This window comes from Syngnathus typhle, unplaced genomic scaffold (assembly GCF_033458585.1).
Source record: "Syngnathus typhle isolate RoL2023-S1 ecotype Sweden unplaced genomic scaffold, RoL_Styp_1.0 HiC_scaffold_427, whole genome shotgun sequence".
NCBI classification, from domain to species: Eukaryota; Metazoa; Chordata; class Actinopteri; order Syngnathiformes; family Syngnathidae; genus Syngnathus; species Syngnathus typhle.
The window spans coordinates 5,000-12,500 of NW_026872329.1; positions in this window are offsets into that span (position 1 = coordinate 5,000).

Consider the following 7,501-nt stretch of genomic DNA (forward strand, 5'->3'; position numbering starts at 1 on the left):
CTCCTTCTGGAGCTCGCCTAAGTGCCAACGGCTCTTGCGCCGTAATGTGTCCGCTTTGTCTGGTTCCCTCGGTCGGCCACAAACGGCGAAAAATCAGCCTCTCATTCTGGAGCTCGTGCCAACTTTGGCGAATATTTTCTAAGTGCCAACGGCTCTTGCGCCGTAATGTGTCCGCTTTGCCTGGTTCCCTCGGTCGGCCACAAATAGCGAAAAAATCAGCCTCTCCTTCTGGAGCTCGCCTAAGTGCCAACGGCTCTTGCGCCGTAATGTGTCCGCTTTGTCTGGTTCCCTCGGTCGGCCACAAACGGCGAAAAATCAGCCTCTCATTCTGGAGCTCGTGCCAACTTTGGCGAATATTTTCTAAGTGCCAACGGCTCTTGCGCCGTAATGTGTCCGCTTTGCCTGGTTCCCTCGGTCGGCCACAAATAGCGAAAAATCAGCCTCTCCTTCTGGAGCTCGCCTAAGTGCCAACGGCTCTTGCGCCGTAATGTGTCCGCTTTGCCTGGTTCCCTCGGTCGGCCACAAATAGCGAAAAATCAGCCTCTCCTTCTGGAGCTCGTGCCAACTTTGGCGAATATTTTCTAAGTGCCAACGGCTCTTGCGCCGTAATGTGTCCGCTTTGCCTGGTTCCCTCGGTCGGCCACAAATAGCGAAAAAATCAGCCTCTCCTTCTGGAGCTCGCCTAAGTGCCAACGGCTCTTGCGCCGTAATGTGTCCGCTTTGTCTGGTTCCCTCGGTCGGCCACAAACGGCGAAAAATCAGCCTCTCATTCTGGAGCTCGTGCCAACTTTGGCGAATATTTTCTAAGTGCCAACGGCTCTTGCGCCGTAATGTGTCCGCTTTGCCTGGTTCCCTCGGTCGGCCACGAACGGCGAAAAATCAGCCTCTCCTTCTGGAGCTCGCCTAAGTGCCAACGGCTCTTGCGCCGTAATGTGTCCGCTTTGTCTGGTTCCCTCGGTCGGCCACAAACGGCGAAAAATCAGCCTCTCATTCTGGAGCTCGTGCCAACTTTGGCGAATATTTTCTAAGTGCCAACGGCTCTTGCGCCGTAATGTGTCCGCTTTGCCTGGTTCCCTCGGTCGGCCACGAACGGCGAAAAATCAGCCTCTCCTTCTGGAGCTCGCCTAAGTGCCAACGGCTCTTGCGCCGTAATGTGTCCGCTTTGCCTGGTTCCCTCGGTCGGCCACAAATAGCGAAAAATCAGCCTCTCCTTCTGGAGCTCGTGCCAACTTTGGCGAATATTTTCTAAGTGCCAACGGCTCTTGCGCCGTAATGTGTCCGCTTTGCCTGGTTCCCTCGGTCGGCCACAAATAGCGAAAAACCAGCCTCTCCTTCTGGAGCTCGCCTAAGTGCCAACGGCTCTTGCGCCGTAATGTGTCCGCTTTGTCTGGTTCCCTCGGTCGGCCACAAACGGCGAAAAATCAGCCTCTCATTCTGGAGCTCGTGCCAACTTTGGCGAATATTTTCTAAGTGCCAACGGCTCTTGCGCCGTAATGTGTCCGCTTTGCCTGGTTCCCTCGGTCGGCCACAAATAGCGAAAAAATCAGCCTCTCCTTCTGGAGCTCGCCTAAGTGCCAACGGCTCTTGCGCCGTAATGTGTCCGCTTTGCCTGGTTCCCTCGGTCGGCCACAAACGGCGAAAAATCAGCCTCTCATTCTGGAGCTCGTGCCAACTTTGGCGAATATTTTCTAAGTGCCAACGGCTCTTGCGCCGTAATGTGTCCGCTTTGCCTGGTTCCCTCGGTCGGCCACAAATAGCGAAAAACCAGCCTCTCCTTCTGGAGCTCGCCTAAGTGCCAACGGCTCTTGCGCCGTAATGTGTCCGCTTTGTCTGGTTCCCTCGGTCGGCCACAAACGGCGAAAAATCAGCCTCTCATTCTGGAGCTCGTGCCAACTTTGGCGAATATTTTCTAAGTGCCAACGGCTCTTGCGCCGTAATGTGTCCGCTTTGCCTGGTTCCCTCGGTCGGCCACAAATAGCGAAAAAATCAGCCTCTCCTTCTGGAGCTCGCCTAAGTGCCAACGGCTCTTGCGCCGTAATGTGTCCGCTTTGCCTGGTTCCCTCGGTCGGCCACAAACGGCGAAAAATCAGCCTCTCATTCTGGAGCTCGTGCCAACTTTGGCGAATATTTTCTAAGTGCCAACGGCTCTTGCGCCGTAATGTGTCCGCTTTGCCTGGTTCCCTCGGTCGGCCACAAATAGCGAAAAAATCAGCCTCTCCTTCTGGAGCTCGCCTAAGTGCCAACGGCTCTTGCGCCGTAATGTGTCCGCTTTGTCTGGTTCCCTCGGTCGGCCACAAACGGCGAAAAATCAGCCTCTCATTCTGGAGCTCGTGCCAACTTTGGCGAATATTTTCTAAGTGCCAACGGCTCTTGCGCCGTAATGTGTCCGCTTTGCCTGGTTCCCTCGGTCGGCCACAAATAGCGAAAAAATCAGCCTCTCCTTCTGGAGCTCGCCTAAGTGCCAACGGCTCTTGCGCCGTAATGTGTCCGCTTTGCCTGGTTCCCTCGGTCGGCCACAAACGGCGAAAAATCAGCCTCTCATTCTGGAGCTCGTGCCAACTTTGGCGAATATTTTCTAAGTGCCAACGGCTCTTGCGCCGTAATGTGTCCGCTTTGCCTGGTTCCCTCGGTCGGCCACGAACGGCGAAAAACCAGCCTCTCCTTCTGGAGCTCGCCTAAGTGCCAACGGCTCTTGCGCCGTAATGTGTCCGCTTTGCCTGGTTCCCTCGGTCGGCCACAAACGGCGAAAAATCAGCCTCTCCTTCTGGAGCTCGCCTAAGTGCCAACGGCTCTTGCGCCGTAATGTGTCCGCTTTGCCTGGTTCCCTCGGTCGGCCACAAATAGCGAAAAACCAGCCTCTCCTTCTGGAGCTCGCCTAAGTGCCAACGGCTCTTGCGCCGTAATGTGTCCGCTTTGCCTGGTTCCCTCGGTCGGCCACAAACGGCGAAAAATCAGCCTCTCCTTCTGGAGCTCGCCTAAGTGCCAACGGCTCTTGCGCCGTAATGTGTCCGCTTTGCCTGGTTCCCTCGGTCGGCCACAAATAGCGAAAAACCAGCCTCTCCTTCTGGAGCTCGCCTAAGTGCCAACGGCTCTTGCGCCGTAATGTGTCCGCTTTGCCTGGTTCCCTCGGTCGGCCACAAACGGCGAAAAATCAGCCTCTCCTTCTGGAGCTCGCCTAAGTGCCAACGGCTCTTGCGCCGTAATGTGTCCGCTTTGCCTGGTTCCCTCGGTCGGCCACAAATAGCGAAAAACCAGCCTCTCCTTCTGGAGCTCGCCTAAGTGCCAACGGCTCTTGCGCCGTAATGTGTCCGCTTTGCCTGGTTCCCTCGGTCGGCCACAAACGGCGAAAAATCAGCCTCTCCTTCTGGAGCTCGCCTAAGTGCCAACGGCTCTTGCGCCGTAATGTGTCCGCTTTGCCTGGTTCCCTCGGTCGGCCACAAATAGCGAAAAACCAGCCTCTCCTTCTGGAGCTCGCCTAAGTGCCAACGGCTCTTGCGCCGTAATGTGTCCGCTTTGCCTGGTTCCCTCGGTCGGCCACAAACGGCGAAAAATCAGCCTCTCCTTCTGGAGCTCGCCTAAGTGCCAACGGCTCTTGCGCCGTAATGTGTCCGCTTTGCCTGGTTCCCTCGGTCGGCCACAAATAGCGAAAAACCAGCCTCTCCTTCTGGAGCTCGCCTAAGTGCCAACGGCTCTTGCGCCGTAATGTGTCCGCTTTGCCTGGTTCCCTCGGTCGGCCACAAACGGCGAAAAATCAGCCTCTCCTTCTGGAGCTCGCCTAAGTGCCAACGGCTCTTGCGCCGTAATGTGTCCGCTTTGCCTGGTTCCCTCGGTCGGCCACAAATAGCGAAAAACCAGCCTCTCCTTCTGGAGCTCGCGCCAACTTTGTCAAAAAATTTCTAAGTGCCAACGGCTCTTGCGCCGTAAAGTGTCCGCTTTGCCTGGTTCCCTCGGTCGGCCACAAATAGCGAAAAATCAGCCTCTCCTTCTGGAGCTCGCCTAAGTGCCAACGGCTCTTGCGCCGTAATGTGTCCGCTTTGCCTGGTTCCCTCGGTCGGCCACAAATAGCGAAAAACCAGCCTCTCCTTCTGGAGCTCGCCTAAGTGCCAACGGCTCTTGCGCCGTAATGTGTCCGCTTTGCCTGGTTCCCTCGGTCGGCCACAAATAGCGAAAAATCAGCCTCTCCTTCTGGAGCTCGCCTAAGTGCCAACGGCTCTTGCGCCGTAATGTGTCCGCTTTGCCTGGTTCCCTCGGTCGGCCACAAATAGCGAAAAACCAGCCTCTCCTTCTGGAGCTCGCGCCAACTTTGTCAAAAAATTTCTAAGTGCCAACGGCTCTTGCGCCGTAAAGTGTCCGCTTTGCCTGGTTCCCTCGGTCGGCCACAAATAGCGAAAAATCAGCCTCTCCTTCTGGAGCTCGTGCCAACTTTGGCGAATATTTTCTAAGTGCCAACGGCTCTTGCGCCGTAATGTGTCCGCTTTGCCTGGTTCCCTCGGTCGGCCACAAATAGCGAAAAATCAGCCTCTCCTTCTGGAGCTCGCCTAAGTGCCAACGGCTCTTGCGCCGTAAAGTGTCCGCTTTGTCTGGTTCCCTCGGTCGGCCACAAACGGCGAAAAATCAGCCTCTCCTTCTGGAGCTCGTGCCAACTTTGGCGAATATTTTCTAAGTGCCAACGGCTCTTGCGCCGTAAAGTGTCCGCTTTGTCTGGTTCCCTCGGTCGGCCACAAATAGCGAAAAATCAGCCTCTCCTTCTGGAGCTCGCGCAAGTGCCAACGGCTCTTGCGCCGTAAAGTGTCCGCTTTGTCTGGTTCCCTCGGTCGGCCACAAATAGCGAAAAATCAGCCTCTCCTTCTGGAGCTCGTGCCAACTTTGGCGAATATTTTCTAAGTGCCAACGGCTCTTGCGCCGTAATGTGTCCGCTTTGTCTGGTTCCCTCGGTCGGCCACAAATAGCGAAAAATCAGCCTCTCCTTCTGGAGCTCGCGCAAGTGCCAACGGCTCTTGCGCCGTAAAGTGTCCGCTTTGTCTGGTTCCCTCGGTCGGCCACAAATAGCGAAAAATCAGCCTCTCCTTCTGGAGCTCGTGCCAACTTTGGCGAATATTTTCTAAGTGCCAACGGCTCTTGCGCCGTAATGTGTCCGCTTTGTCTGGTTCCCTCGGTCGGCCACAAATAGCGAAAAATCAGCCTCTCCTTCTGGAGCTCGCGCAAGTGCCAACGGCTCTTGCGCCGTAAAGTGTCCGCTTTGTCTGGTTCCCTCGGTCGGCCACAAATAGCGAAAAATCAGCCTCTCCTTCTGGAGCTCGTGCCAACTTTGGCGAATATTTTCTAAGTGCCAACGGCTCTTGCGCCGTAATGTGTCCGCTTTGTCTGGTTCCCTCGGTCGGCCACAAATAGCGAAAAATCAGCCTCTCCTTCTGGAGCTCGCGCAAGTGCCAACGGCTCTTGCGCCGTAAAGTGTCCGCTTTGTCTGGTTCCCTCGGTCGGCCACAAATAGCGAAAAATCAGCCTCTCCTTCTGGAGCTCGTGCCAACTTTGGCGAATATTTTCTAAGTGCCAACGGCTCTTGCGCCGTAATGTGTCCGCTTTGTCTGGTTCCCTCGGTCGGCCACAAATAGCGAAAAATCAGCCTCTCCTTCTGGAGCTCGTGCCAACTTTGGCGAATATTTTCTAAGTGCCAACGGCTCTTGCGCCGTAAAGTGTCCGCTTTGCCTGGTTCCCTCGGTCGGCCACAAATAGCGAAAAATCAGCCTCTCCTTCTGGAGCTCGCGCCAACTTTGTCAAAAAATTTCTAAGTGCCAACGGCTCTTGCGCCGTAAAGTGTCCGCTTTGCCTGGTTCCCTCGGTCGGCCACAAATAGCGAAAAATCAGCCTCTCCTTCTGGAGCTCGCGCCAACTTTGTCGAAAAATTTCTAAGTGCCAACGGCTCTTGCGCCGTAAAGTGTCCGCTTTGTCTGGTTCCCTCGGTCGGCCGCAAATAGCGAAAAATCAGCCTCTCGCCCGTCAGGTACCAGGCGTTGGGGTACCAGGGGTAAGTGCAGTACCAGCTTTGGTCTGTTGGTGCGCCAGAGTACGATGAGTTGGTCCCCCTAGTCACTGTACTCATTACCTTTACCCCCAAATCGCAAAATATAGTCAGAACGAGTGTGGGGAACACAAGTTTTGGCCCCGAGAACCAGGCGGCTGGTGTCTCTAGCGATGTGTTCCCCCCCAAAAAGTGTTCACATGCTCGGACAGCGAACCTAGGAGCTACCGCAAAGCACTCTGGAAGTGCAAGAGCGAAAAATTTTCTAAGTACAAAAACTCTCGAAAATTTTCAAAGTGTCACAGTGCTCGAAAATTTTCAAAGTGCTACATGCTTTCCATCCAAGGAAGGAATAGTGGAGGACCGGCCGCCTCCTTAAACACAAGCCGGCGGAACGACGGGGAGGACCGGCCGCCTCCTTAAACACAGGCCGGTGGAACGTTTGGCAGAATTCTTCTCGTGGAGGACCGGCCGCCTCCTTAAACACAAGCCGGCGGAACGACGGGGAGGACCGGCCGCCTCCTTAAACACAGGCCGGTGGAACGTTTGGCAGAATTCTTCTCGTGGAGGACCGGCCGCCTCCTTAAACACAGGCCGGTGGGAACGGTTGGCAGAATTGCGTGACGGCCGCCTGCTCCCGGCGTCCGCACGTGAACGAACACCCCCTCCCGGGGACGGCCGTCTGCTCCCGACCGCCGTCCTTCACCCCCTCACCTTCCGGACCCCCGTCTGCTCCCGGCGGGCCTCCGAGTACCCCCACCTTCTCCCGAACTGACCGACAGGCAATGAGACCCGCCTTGGTAGGGCCCCCACCGGCCCCGGCTCGCGCCGGCGTTGGGTGGACGGTTCCTCCCCACTTGCGGGTCGCTCTCCACGGAGGACCGGTCGCCTCACTAAACATAGGCCGGGCGAAAATCTGCGAATGTTATACATCCAAGGAGGGAGGACCGGCCGCCTCCTTAAACCACCGGCCGGGCGAAAATATGCGAATGTTATACATCCAAGGAGGGAGGACCGGTCGCCTCACTAAACATAGGCCGGGCGAAAATCTGCGAATGTTATACATCCAAGGAGGGAGGACCGGCCGCCTCCTTAAACCACCGGCCGGGCGAAAATCTGCGAATGTTATACATCCAAGAAAGGAAGGAAGGAGGGAACCGGCCGCCTCCTTAAACACAGGCCGGGCGAAAATCTGCGAATCTTATCCATCCAAGGACGGAGGACCGGCCGCCTCCTTAAACACAGGCCGGTAGGAACGGTTGGCAGAATCGCGTGACGGCCGCCTGCTCCCGGCGTCCGCACGTGAACGAACACCCCCTCCCGGGGACGGCCGTCTGCTCCCGGCCGCCGTCCTTCACCCCCCTCAGCTTCCGGACCCCCGTCTGCTCCCGGCGGGCCTCCGAGTACCCTCCCCTTCTCCCGAACTGACCGACTGGCACTCATGACCCGCCTTGGTAGGGCCCCCACCGGCCCCGGCTCGCG